The following is a 13,816-nucleotide window of genomic DNA, read 5'->3' as shown; positions in this document are numbered from 1 at the left end:
TGGAGAGAGACAAATATATGTTTTTCTTTGTATCTCCCGCTTTAAGACGAACAGGGCCAATCAACTTTCGAGAATCGTGTCCCACGTGACTTCGAGTAATAAAGTAATATTTTTAGCGAGTATGTTGAAGAATATGGCTGCTTTATTTGATAAATATGGAATATCAATAAAAGTGTACGACGATAAGAGTTTAACAAGCGATATTCAACCTAATGGATAAAGCGTTTTAATAAGATGTGCTTATTTCACAGTTCTTTTTTCTCTCATTTTTTTTTTGTTAAATAATTATGTAATTAAGAACGCGCACATGTAGACGTAATATAAATAAAATAAAATAAATAATAAAAACAGAAAAAAGAACAAAAGCTATCGTTCGATTTGGTTAACGCCATACGAATGCATGTTGCGCAAGAAACGGAAGTCATAGGGAAATACTTAGTGATAATTTCTTTGAAAGTTAATCGCCATCGTCGTCGTCGTCGTCGTCGTCGTCGTCGTCGTCGTCGTCGCATTTGCGTTTGATATTCTTCGTAACGAATCGGTTGAAAAGAGATAGACAGAGAGAAATAGAGAGGGAGAGAGAGAGAGAGAGAAAGTCCACTCGGTTTATGTAACATGGCCGAAGAGGGACATTAATGCTCGTTTCGAGTGCCTGCTGTCTCCCGCATTCCCGGCAGCTGTTTGCATTCTGCTTACATGCGTTACGACCAAGCACAAACACATGGAAATAGGTGTGCTCGCGCTCAAACACATCCTCGAGTATAGTGTGCGTGTGTGTGTGAGTATCTATATATATATATGCATAATACATATATGCATACATATATACATACTATAAGCAGAACAGGATATCGTACGTTGCGTAGTCCCACGGTGCGTGAACGTGTACATACACACGTAAATAACAACATACGAATACACCAACTTCATCCTCCTTCGTATTCAAGGACAGAGATCTGCACACGAGTGGCTCTCTTGTAGGAGCTGCTTGCTTTGCTGCTTGCTTGCCTGCCTGCCTGCCTGCCTGCCTGCCTGCCTGCCTGCCTGCCTGCCTGCCTGCTTGCTTGCCTTATCCGGATCGTTTTCCAAATAGCGGTATACCCGAGAATCTCGAAACTCGATACACTTTGTGATCAAGCCGACAATGATTTTCCACATTTACGTATGTGACGGAACGTGGGAAGGTGGGAGGAAGAGGAGTGAACGCGCGTGCACGCATGTATTATCTATTTCTAATCTCTAGTTCCGTTATTTTCTTTCTTCGCAACGTCGATTTTCAGTATATTCTTCGATATTTTTTTTTTATTCTATTTCGTTTTCTTTATTTTTCCTTTTATTTCTTTTATTTATTTTAATTCTTATTTTTTCTCTTTTTTTTTCATAAGATAATATGCTTCCATGATGGAAAATAAACCGGTTTGTTTCCTTCCATTTCTGTTTGAGATTACGTTTACACTCCGTGAACCAATCGAGAGACTGTGAAGGTTGTGATCGTACGACTACAATGACAATGATAACGCGACCAACTACGATGAAAACGACGACGACGACGACGACGACGACGACGACGACGATATCGTTTGGAAACGGGTAGATACGAAAGGTTAATATTTACTCAACTATATTACGTATTTCGCGTTTAGCACGCCGATAGTTTCTCTTTCGTTGAGTATTTTCATCTGTTTCACGACATGACCTCGCACTATTCGCAACCAGTTATAATAATCGTAGAGACGATACTCTCTCTCTCTCTCTATGCGTGGAATTTGGCACGTGGATTGAAACTATCGTTTGGGGAGAAGGATTTGCATAGGTGGGTGGAGAGGGAATGGGAGGAGGGAGAACGAGTAAATTGGAATCACGTCGATCCCAGTCGCGGTGAGCGAACGAACGGCCTTGATCGGGGCTAAAGTACATATATACACGTGTACACATACAATCTCACTCATACAAACAGGATCAGACCGTCTCTGTCCTTTCGTTCTAACGCACTCCACACATTTTCACCGAATCATCTATGTGTGTACGTGTATACTTGCGATGAGAGTTTCCACCCTCCCTTGAAAAGAGGAGGTGGAAGCTCTTGTGTCCGTACAAAGTTACTATCGATTCTATCCGGTGTCAGCCTCCCTCCCTCTCACTCTCTCTCTCTCTCCCTCCCTCTTTCTGTCTCTCACCCTGTATTCAACGTGCAAGCCACCCCTCTCGTATGCTAGTAAACGCATTCCATCCCCTTTCGAGAAGGGCGGAAGTGGAGGGTAGTCATCGCATACCAGGACTTTACCCCGTTTCTAGTTCGACATTCGTTGCGAGTTTCCTGTTATATTCTCTATTATATATAGCGTATCCTTTTACTGTTATATGTCGAACTATGCCGAGATAAAATAAAAGTTGAAAGTAAGATTTTTACAAATTAATGTATCGGTATTTTCTTTTAAATACTTTTTCTTTTATTTACTATCTCTTCGAAAATTGATATTATCTAAATATAAGGTAATACTTGCAATTAATTAATTAATACATAATTAATATAAATTTCAGATTAACTATGGATATAATTTTTTTAATAATAAAAAATTATTTTTCAGTCGTTCACTTAATCGCCATCTTGAAATAACGAAATGTACATTTTTTTTTCTTTTTCTTATTTTCACCCAAAGCTTCATGATTCTGTCTATTAACGATTGAGATCAAAAGTGGACGAAATAATCGAGATAATGGTAGTCTCGTGCTTGACTTATTGACTCGATCGAGAGTCTAAGCTTTTATCTGAAGTTGTATCACGGGAAGAGAAAGAGAGAGAGAGAGAGAGAGAGAGAGAGAGAAGGAAAGCGAACGAACGTGAGGTTGATGAAACACGAGAGGAGATAGAGGTTGTGAGGGAAGCTGTCCCTCCCTCAGACTCTCCCTCTCAATCTCTCTCTTTCTCTCTCTCCCTCATGGCTCGTTCTCCGAACTTAGCTCGACACGAAACTAGCACGATGTGTTGGTGAGGTCATGGCACGGTCCCGGGCAACGATACAACGACCGAGGTATATACCTCGAACGCGCAGAACTCCTCCTCTCCCTTCTCTTCATCCCTCCCCAACCCCACTCCTCATTCACCGTTACCCCCACCCTATTCGCTTAACTCCTCACCCGCTTGTCTCGTATAACTTTCATGGAAACTTCGCTCTCGAGAAGGTTCCACCGACTTCTCTCAAGGTCGTATGTATGTACTTCGCTTAAGGAATTTCGAGGTAGTTCTTTGAATTTCCAAGAATTCAGACCGCCTTAGTAAGTTCTTTTTTTCTACTTAAGTGAAATACTTTTCAATATACGACAGATAGAAAGAGAGAAAGATTCTCATTACTTGTATTCCACGAATTCCTCTTCCCACAAGATACATCACATCGCGCGCGCGCTCGTGTGTGTGTGTGTGTGTAAACGTATACTCAAATTCGCATATTCGTTCGTTTATATCGTATAACGTGTGTGTAAATCTATATACATGTATATCAGAACGATGATAGCCGAGCACTGAGTCAGCAATTAATAGCTTTCGACTTTCGACGGTTTCTCCTCATTCAAGGTCGTTCCGTCACGATACTCGATGTAATAGCTTTCGTTCGTTCGTTCGTTCGTTCGTTCGTTCGTTCGTTCGTTCGTTCGTTCGTTCGTTCGTTCGTTCGTTCGTTCGTTCGTTCGTTCGTTCGTTCGGTTTTAAGCGAACTGCAGCACGTGTCTTATCGTCGAATATTTCTAATCGATTGGACTAAGTACTTATACGAAGAAATTTTCGAGTTTCCCGAAGAATCACTATGAATTTCCGACTGCTTGACGTTAACCATTATCAAAGTTGGATAACATAACTTTGTTCGTTGTAAGAGAAGCAGCCCGATTTCTAGGTTGAAAGTTCATTTCTGAGTTCCATCGTGCTTCCGGTGTATTTCTATAGCCATCGTATTTGGTTTCGTGACCTAACCTAACTCTTCTATACATATTTAAACTCCTTATTGCCGTAGAAAGGTCTTAATATATTATTTAAAATGTTAAAAAGTTTATTAACAAGTTGATCGGTACTATACGCTCATCAACAATTTGTCATCGACAATTTTATTTTTATCTGAATTCGAGAGAAATACGAAATGATGATGATCGGTGTTATTAAATTTGTTTCAACGAATGAATTGAAAAAAATTTTTAACAATTCAATATTACGGCCTATCCTGAATTTGTAATTTCTAAAATATTTATGCGATTATTCTCTATGATATGACGATGGTATTTGCGTATGAACATAACCAATAAGATTTTATAAAAAACCAAGATAAACGTATTATTTCGATAAGAATCGATAAGGATATGGTTCTATTGAAACATATTACTCAATATTTTATCATCATAAGTTTATATTAATAAAACTTGTCGTCTTTTACCTAAACAAAACTCTTATCGCATATGTATTTATCAAAATTGAATTGCTCGTTAAAATTGGCACGTTTGACGCGTTAAATTTTTTCGTTTAACGTTTAACACGCGATAACCTTTACGAACTTTTTCTTACGTATTATTTGTTTTTTCCTTTTTCTTTTCAATAATTTATAACAACATACATGTCTCTTTTCTCGAGGAGAAAAAAAAAACAAAAATAAGGCGAGGCAGATGGATGGATGGATCGTTATTTGCAAGATGGTGTCGGCCATATTGGTCACGTGACATCGTGTACATGGGATGCGTAATAGAAAGAAAGAAAGAGAGAAAGAAAAAAAAAACACAACACGCAAGTACGTGCGTACACACGCATATGTACGCGACACGGCGACGTACGTACACGTAAAAAGAAAGAAAGACAAAAAACTCGTTACGTCCTCTTGTTCCGTGCTTGCATGTGGGTGGTGTTACGTGAGTGCGTGCGTCGTGCGTGCGTGAGTACGTGCGTGCATGTGGCGCGTGAATGGGAACGCGTGAGTTCGAGGAAGAAAACAAACGAATCGATCTTTCCTAAGCGTTTTTGTCGAACGCGATTGGTAAAAGTATTTGGTAGGATCGTCGACGCGACGTTTCAAAGTATACGACATGTATGTATATATACGTATGTAGAAAACGTGCCTTGTAAACTACTGTTATTTGAAGAAAAGGAACGAATTTCTAACGTTCAATTTATATACGTAGGGAAGCATGTATATATACAGGGTGTCCCATCCACCCTACCATTTGATATTTCGCAGACAATTATATTCGTAATAAATGGTATTATAAATTGTTTCAAGAAATTCGTTTGAAATAATTCCTAACCTATCCTGTATTGGAAGGGTGATTGTGGGCGGAAGAGGAGAACGAATCTTCTCTAGGTGAACGTGCCTCGATTAATAATAATTCAAGATAATTTCAAGCTGACATTTTCCTATATTTATTTAAGCTTGTTAGCTCATCATCATTATTATTATTGTTGTTATTATTATTGCTATTATTATTATTATTATTATTATTATTATTATTATTATTATTTCGAGGCATGATCCGTTGACACCATAACACCACTTTGGTTTTTTAAAGTTTGATAATACAAAGTTCCGTATAAGAAATAAAAAACGATTAAAAAAGAAAGACAAAGGTCACCTTGAGAGCACGTTCAACGAAGAGAAAATATGTGACTACCGTTTCCTCCTCTATCCTCCATTCCGACACGGAAACGAGTCGTATTATTTGAAAAAAAATTTTCAAAACGAACTTGCAATTTGGGAAATAATTGCGTGAGAAATTTCAAATGGGACACCCTGTACACACACACACACACACATATTTCGCGAGCAACGTTAACTACGTTTTGGCACGTGACAGGAAACTTAAAATGCTTTGATTACGTTCAAGGAACGTTAACGAGAATTCTACTTTATTTTTTCTTTTTTTTTTCTTTTTTTTTTTTCTTTCTGTTTCTTTTTCTTTTCCTTTTTCTATCGGAAATACTACTTTTCCTGTGTTCAAAAAGGTCAAAATGATCGTTGAGATTAAATTAGAAGGGAAATTACGATTACGTGATATCACGGGCTCTTGAAAGAGAAAAAAAGAGAGAGAGAGAGAGAGACACCTTATTCAGAGTTTTGTAAGAGAAAAGATAAAGATAGAATATTAACTTGGCAAAGTAATATAATGGATCGTTGTTGCTAGAACGAATATACCCCTTTATTATTACCATTCGTTGTCGCGTACGTGTTTCCTGTTGCGTTGGCAAGACGAATACATGCTTCTATCAATTCCCCCTTTGAGTCCGTGCATGCTTGTCCCTTATGACCTTCGCGCTTCTTTCTTCCTTTCCCCTTCTTCGGTATCCCCCCCTTCTCTCTCTCTCTCTCTCTCTCTTTTTCTCCTTTTTTTTTTTATACTATCGCAGCCATTGTTGCGTCGATAACAAGACACTATAAGTAAATGTCGATCCAAAGGCGTCGTATCATTGAATGACCTACATTACTTGATAAACTTTAAAAAAGTACTTTCTTCGATATATCGAGGCAAAGTTTGTCGACTTTATTCACCAACATGCTAGTTTAGTTTAAACGTATAGTTACGCGATGTACAAGTATATACACGTACGTATACGTCATCGTCAAGAGACAAGCGAGATTATTATGAAAAATTTGTAAATATGAAAATACGGACAGGTTGTTTTCCGTCTATTTAAAACGTATGCATGAGAGAAAAATGTTCGGATTAATTCGTACCTTGGATTGAAGTTGAAATATGCTTGTTATAGACTCTAATAGTCTGTTCCCCAAGTTCTATAGGCTAAACTTTTTAGGAATATATCGCTTTAACCCTTATCACAACTCGTATATCACACTGAAGACGACAATAGAAATTTCTTATAAAACTCTTATGTCATCTCTTAGACGAGAACAATGATCATTTGTTATTGTGACAAAGTATATCTCTTAGTCGATTATTTTTATTTATTATCGTTATCGTATGTATCAACAGAGACGAGAAATAATTATCTTTTCCTTTCTCTTTCACTACGCCAAATACGGACGCAATAACATTGGGGAGGAAAACGAAAAGAAAAGGAAGAAAACAAAAAGAAAAGAAAAAAAAAAAAGATCTAGTTCAAACGATCATATTAGTAATTATAAAGTGCTTGTTCACATATTATCATCATCATTATTATCATCATATTTGTTCCCATATCTGTTTAACTTTTTTTTTTTTTTTTTCCATTAATACTATATACTTCCTGATCTTTTAATCCTTTTTCTTTTTTAGATTAACTCGCGCCTGTTATTGCAACATACCGATTAGATATGTAATTTTCCTTATTTTATCTATCGAAGTTAGATATCTCGTCTGTTGCGATAGTTCGATACGCACAATTATACATATTCCTGTTACAATATATTTTCATTATTACGTGTTCAATAAATTCTTCTGGTTTCTATTTATAAACGATACGTGTTTGTATGTATTATATATTTATCGTCGATAAATGGATCTGTTTCTCAGACATTATCATGTTTGATTCTATAATATATTTGTTGGCTGCAAAGTCGCATATTCATTGATGATATGCTTTATTGTTTCTGTTATAGGCGTGACATATTCAGCGCTTATCGTCATTTACTTTGTTCTCTCTTGATGCTAACATTACTAGCTTTTTTTTTTTCCTCCATAATATTAATGGTCTATAACAATTTTTCCTCCCAAACGAGCCCCTTCCTCTTTATTCACTCTTTCACTATAAAATAACAATCTTTTTCCGAACGAATTAATTCAATATAGATATATTACGTTCATCAAAGTTCACAGGTTTGTAAACGTAAGCATTGTTCAAACAGCTATAATAGAAATATTCATGAGGGTACCATAAACATATACACCTGTATATTATTAATAAAATTATTCATCGCATATATATATGTAGTGAGTGCGTGTGTGTATGCGTATTGACTCAGTAATGATATTGTCTATGTACCGTAACACGTTATGTGGGTCAATAAATGGAACACGAAACCGTTAAAAGTGACTTTTAGTTGAAATCATTTCTTGATCGAAAAAGAATTATTATTATTTTTTCTTTATTCCTCTTTGTTATTCACTTTTCGTATCACATTGAATCGTTCGTGTAGGAGTTTCAATCGGTAAGATGTCTCTCTCTCTCTCTCTCTCTCTTCCTCCTCTTTTGTCTGCACACATACAAATATACGTCATGTCGTTCGTTCGCTTTGAGATTACATAATACACGAAGCTCTCTCTTTCTCTTTTTCTCTTGGGCGCGATGAACGGGCAGAACAAAAGAATTCCTACATGCGGATATGCGCCATTGAAAAAGCACGCGGTGCTGCTTCCTTCCTAGCCAGTAGGAAGAAAGAAGAGAAAAGAGGAAACGGTGTTTTCTTCGGTGCGACGTCCTCGATAGTATTACCAAGAACGTCTGGAATTAACCGGTTGGCTAGACGGGGAAGAAAAGAGAAATGGCGGAGTTCGACGAACATGGCGACCTTGCGACCTTTTCTCCTTTAATAAACGACCAATTCTTTTTCTTTTTTCATTCTCTCTCTCTCTCTCTCTCTCTCTCTCTCCCCCCCTCTTCTCTTTCTTCTCGTAATTCTTAGATTTTTGTTCCATCTCTTTCTTCCTTTTCTTGCCTTCCTCAATCAATCCGATCTTCTTTTCATTATTCAGATAAAAATTCTATCAAATTGTCTCCATCGATTTCTTCGTTATATTACTTTTTTTTTCCTCTCTTTCCTTATCATTTCTAAAAGAATCCGATCGAATTAACGATTCCGTCTCTATTAGAACGACGAGTTTTTTTTTTTCTTTTCCTTTTATTTGCCATTTAACAATTTTAAACCACCGACGCGTCCAAATGTAATAAATTGGGATATAATAAATGGGATCAGTCATGTTTTTCGAGAGTTGAAAACTTATTAAATATAATTAATTGCAATCTCAATAAAAAAAAGAACTAGCGAGAAGATAACTTTAAATTTATTCCTTATTTTCTTTCTATCGAGCGAAAATAAAAGCTGTCGATCGTAGGGGGCCAGCGGGCGGGCAGGCTGGGTGAGTGGGGAAAGTGAAATTACTTCTTTACGAACGATGAATTATCCGAATTAATCATATTTATCGAGTAACGATGACAGAAAAAAAGGAGAGAATCTTTTATCTCCTTTTATCGTTTTTACCGTTTTTACTTATTGACATTTTCTTCATCAGCAATTTTTGTTTTGTTTTTTATAAATCTACACCGGAAGTCAGTATCTCGATAATGCTCCATGATAAAGAAGAAGAAGAGTAGTCAGAAGAAAGAAGAAAAAAGACTAAACAAAAATTCCCCCTTGCCGCCCCGCCAATCCACCCCCAAAAAAAGAGAAGATAAAAGATAAAGCTAGTCAAGAAGTAGACAAGAATCAACGATGTTTGCTAAGGGTTTTTCCCCTTGAACGGATCCCTTCAAGATAATCTTATTTCAAAAAAAGAAAAAAAAAAAGAACGAAACAAAAAAAGAACAAAAAAAAAAAGAGATTGCCGATCTGCAGAAAAGTATCGAAAGGGTACTAGTACGAGTATCAGCATCAGCAACAGCAATGGCAGAAGGAGAAGAGGAAGAGGAAGGAAAAAAAGGGTGGATGAGAGGAAGGAGGAGGAGGAGGAGGAGGAGAAAGAGAAAGAAAAATAAAAAGAAAAAGAAAAAAAGGTAGCTCGTTAAGGCATGACCTTTACTGGCGGGAACGGAACGTGGGAGGTTATAATACACTTAGTGCACGCTTTCGTTTATCGCAGCGCGCGCACATAGCTCTCTCTCTCTCTCTCTCTCCCTCTCCTTTTCTTCCCTCCTCCTTCCACCTATCCCTCACCCTCTCCCACAGCCACTTTATCTCTCTCTCTCTCCCTCTTTTTGTCGCGTTGCTTTTCTTGCTTCGGGATGAATGCAAGTCGTAACAGGCACGCGGTGTACTGATGAGACGTGGCTGTAGAATGGAGGAAGGAAGGGGAAGGGAGGAGCTGAACGAAGAGAGAGGGAGAGAGAGAGAGATGTTGGAAACGCGAGACGAGCTGGATCCGCGCATGACCGTGTCTACCCGTAAGGTAGACAAAGATGGCTGTATAGACGGCTGCAGTTGGACCGAAAGAGACAGAGCTATATATATATATATATATATATGTATATACAGAGAGAGAGAGAAAGAGGGAAGAGGACATAGTCGCACCACGAAGAAGCTCGAGCAATAAAGATAGAGATACGAGAGAGGGGAAGCTTGTGCCGTGCTCCCAGTGAGCGAGAGAAAGAAACGAGAGGTCAAAGGCCTTCGTGCGGAACTCCGATGTGCCCGACGAGTAACCACCGGCTGAGCTGTTACACCAGCGCCATCAAACTACTACTATCTCATGCTCTTGTCTCTCCGCTTTTCCCTGCATGCTCTCTCTCGTGACGTTAGTGTGTATGCGCGTGCGTTCGTACATATGTATGTATGCGTATCTATGGGTTGGTCTCCAATCCAACTGGCAGTATACTACCAATACATGTTCAAAAGATAGGGGCAAACTCCTCCTGCGCGTCGATAATATATTCTGTGAGCGCACGCGCGCATTCACGCACACGAAAGAGCGAGAGCGCGCGCGAGAGAGAGAGAGAGAGATAGAGAAAGTCGAAAAAGATAGCGAGAGGAAGGGAGAAGAAAGAGAGAGACATAGGATTTTGAAACGCATGCGTGTTGTTGCACGTTCGGGAACGCATTTAACCGTCTCCCCTGGATATAATACTGTAGTTGTGTGCCTGTCGTGTTCTTATACGTACTATTACAATACACTGACGTGAGGATCGTACATGTGCCTCTCTGTGATATTGGGTACATATATCATGTGTCTCCTATGTATTAACTAAGTTCGTGCGCGCGCGTGTCTCCGTATTTGTCTGTTCTCCTCGATTTGTGCGATATTTGGTTGGGATCTTTGGTGTGGTAGTAGGTAGTAGTAGTAATAGTAGTAGTAGTAGTAGTAGTAGAAGGTGGAGGAGGAGGGTCGAGAAAATAATGCATATCTCGAGCCAACGGACAGGAATGAAGGCAAGAGTGTTTTCTGGAGAAGGTCAACGTATCGAGCAAGAACGAGGATGACGTTGTTGCTGTTCCTGGTGTTAGTACCGGTCTGGGCTCTGTGGTAAAGAGTGGGGTGTGATAGGTTGGGGGGTAAGGGGAGCTGATGGGAATGAGTAATGGCGTCGAGTGGTTCCGGAGGATGCTTTCGACACGTAAAGTCCTCCTCCTCCTCTCCTCTTCCTTCTCCTTTTCCTCTCCTTCGTTGCATTCTCGTCTCTCTTCGGTTAATGCACTGACCCACTTTACCCAAGTAACCTTATAGAAATAGATAGGCTCTTTGATACGCGTTCCGAAGCAAAAATGTTGAAACCATGGGGTTTATCCATGAGGCGTACCTTGTTAATTACCGTGAAACCCGCTTCGAAGGGAAATGCGTGTGGCATTAGCATACGTTTAAGGAAGTCAATGGCGCGTCCCTGACGAATACATAATCGGTACTTACAACGATCGATGCCGATTATCTTTCGTTTGTTAAAACGCGTAGGTGTTTTGGTGTTTCGGTGGGATGCCATAAAAGATCTCTCTTTTTTTTTTTTTTTTTTTTTTCTTAACAATTGCTCTCGAGATAATTCTCGAGAAAGAAATATTCAGAGACATGCAAGGATAATTTAATTGACTATAATAGTGGTCTGAAAGAATTTTTGACGATCGGTGTAACAAGGTTTAAAGCTATCCTCTATTTGTTCCTTTTTCGAAAATAAATTAAATTAAACTCCGTGACATTTTAGTACTACTATTATTATTATTATTATTATTCTTTCTGAAAATGAAGATTGCATATCTCTTCCGCAAATCCTTTCCTTTCCTCCTTCCTTTCTATTATCCTTTATCACATGTATAAAGTATGTCCAGTATTCGAGGAACGTTTCTACCATACTTTTTCCTGTGTCCACGTTAATAAATAAAAATATATATCTATGAGTATGTGTATAGCTAGGATAAGAGGATAACTACGAATCCTTATAAAAGAACGTAGCTCTTATCTTAACCTAAAAGAAAGGATATGTTTTTTGCAACGAAACTTGCTCGAGCTTTTACAATAAAAAAAAAAAAAAAAAAAAAAAAAGAGAAAAAAAGAAGCGTTCGTTGTTTCATTGCGAGAAATTACTGAGAGAATATAAACAAAAACAATAATGGACGATATTATTTTATTTTTTTTTAATTCTTCGAGTTAGAATTTTTCTCTCTCCTTTTTTCCTTTATTTACATTTCATCATTCTTTTATTTTATAATTTATTCCTTTTCCTTTTATTATTTGTTAAATATAGATATCTATTTCATTTGGGCGATCGTACGAAAAATAGATCTACGACTCGTTTCAACATCACGACATCCACGAAATCGTGGAATTAGGAGGAATTCGATCGAAGGGAAACCTGTTGTCTCGTCGACGGCAAAACGGGTTTTTTATTCTTTCGCTCGTCTCTACGGTCTCTTAGCAAATTCTTCTCATCTTCCTTTCTTCGATGGCATTCATTTTTATAAAGAGAAAGAGAGAGAAGAATTCAAACGGACGATACATCTCTTTCTCTATTTAAATCTCTAGGGAGATTTTAAATAAAAAGTTTTTCTTTAAAATCGATCTCTAAAATCCTAACTTCCGACGATATCCACAAATCGTTTAACTATTTCCATCGTTTGTATCTCTCCCGTGAGATATCGAATAGTTTTTTTATCTTTTTCTTTTTTATTTTTTTCTTTTTCATTTATTCCCCATTCACAGTGTCGTATCGATTCTGATCATTTTGTGCGGGGATATATATATATGAGGTGTCGTAAAAATAAGCCTTTAATTCAAGAGCCGACGTTCTTTTTTCTTTTTATTTTCCTTCATTTTTTTTCTTTTCCTCCCTTTAGAATTTATATCTATCAATTTTCATTCAACGATCGCGCATAACCACGAGGACTAAACGATTTTATCGCGATACGTTCGACGACACCGCGATAAAAATTTATTATCGTAATCGAACGATTCTTTGTGCAAATGCAAACAGAAAACGACGAGAAATTTTTGGCCATTAACCATGTGCCAATGTAAGTAAATATTCTGATTATTTCTACATACGACAATGAAAAAATTCAAACAATTATTATTTTCAAAGAATGATCCCAGTCTTTTAATTGCGAGCATTATCGGAAATACGAAAATATTGCATTTGTCAGATGACGTCGAAGGTCAAACAATTTATCGGAATACATTGAAATAAATTAATATTAATAAATGAAACAGTAGAAGAAAAATGGCGAAGTAATCGTTGAAAGGGGGAGCAGCACGAGAGGATCATGTTGCTAACAATGAATACCGAGATAAGATCGATTTATCGTCGGGACGAGCTGGTGTATTTATCGAGCGTAAAAAGAAAAGAAAAAAGGAACAAAAGAAAAAAAAGAAAGGAACAAGAAGAGGGAAAAAAAGAGGAGGAAAATAAAAGAAGAAGGGGGAGGGGGAAAAAGAGAAGGAAAAAAAACGGAATAGTTATGTTGGCTCGCTTTGAAGTTAACGAGTTATATTACCGACGTATATTTATGTAAGTGTTACATTTAACTGGAGCTGAGTTGCCGGCAGCTTGCTTGGTTGCTTGCGTTCGTCGAGTACGACATCACACGTGTTCTCTCGAGCGATATATTGTATTATATACATATATATATATGTACAAACATATATATGTATATACATATATAAGTGTACATAACTCTTGAAGCGTGTTGCATAATGTATTGGCACTCGGTAGGAAACGCGC

The 13,816-nt window shown here is 37.7% G+C and overlaps 1 protein-coding gene and 1 long non-coding RNA gene across 12 annotated transcripts in view; one reads left to right on the top strand and one right to left on the bottom strand.

The window, feature by feature from the left end:
- LOC124431148 overlaps positions 1-13,816 on the bottom strand; it is a 238,284-nt gene that overhangs the window by 51,415 nt on the left and 173,053 nt on the right. The window lies entirely within an intron of this gene.
- Positions 576-13,455, top strand: LOC124431162. 2 transcript variants are annotated; one of them, XR_006943920.1, is made up of 3 exons: positions 576-1,219; positions 1,386-1,603; positions 8,261-13,455. It is a non-coding gene; the product is annotated as an uncharacterized LOC124431162 (long non-coding RNA). The 2 variants fall into 2 exon arrangements; XR_006943919.1 differs by having other exon boundaries at positions 576-1,603.

Source organism: Vespa crabro, chromosome 20, assembly GCF_910589235.1.
Source record: "Vespa crabro chromosome 20, iyVesCrab1.2, whole genome shotgun sequence".
NCBI classification, from domain to species: Eukaryota; Metazoa; Arthropoda; class Insecta; order Hymenoptera; family Vespidae; genus Vespa; species Vespa crabro.
The sequence above is the reverse complement of the archived record's forward strand: the minus strand, read 5'-3'. Positions and strand labels throughout refer to the sequence as shown.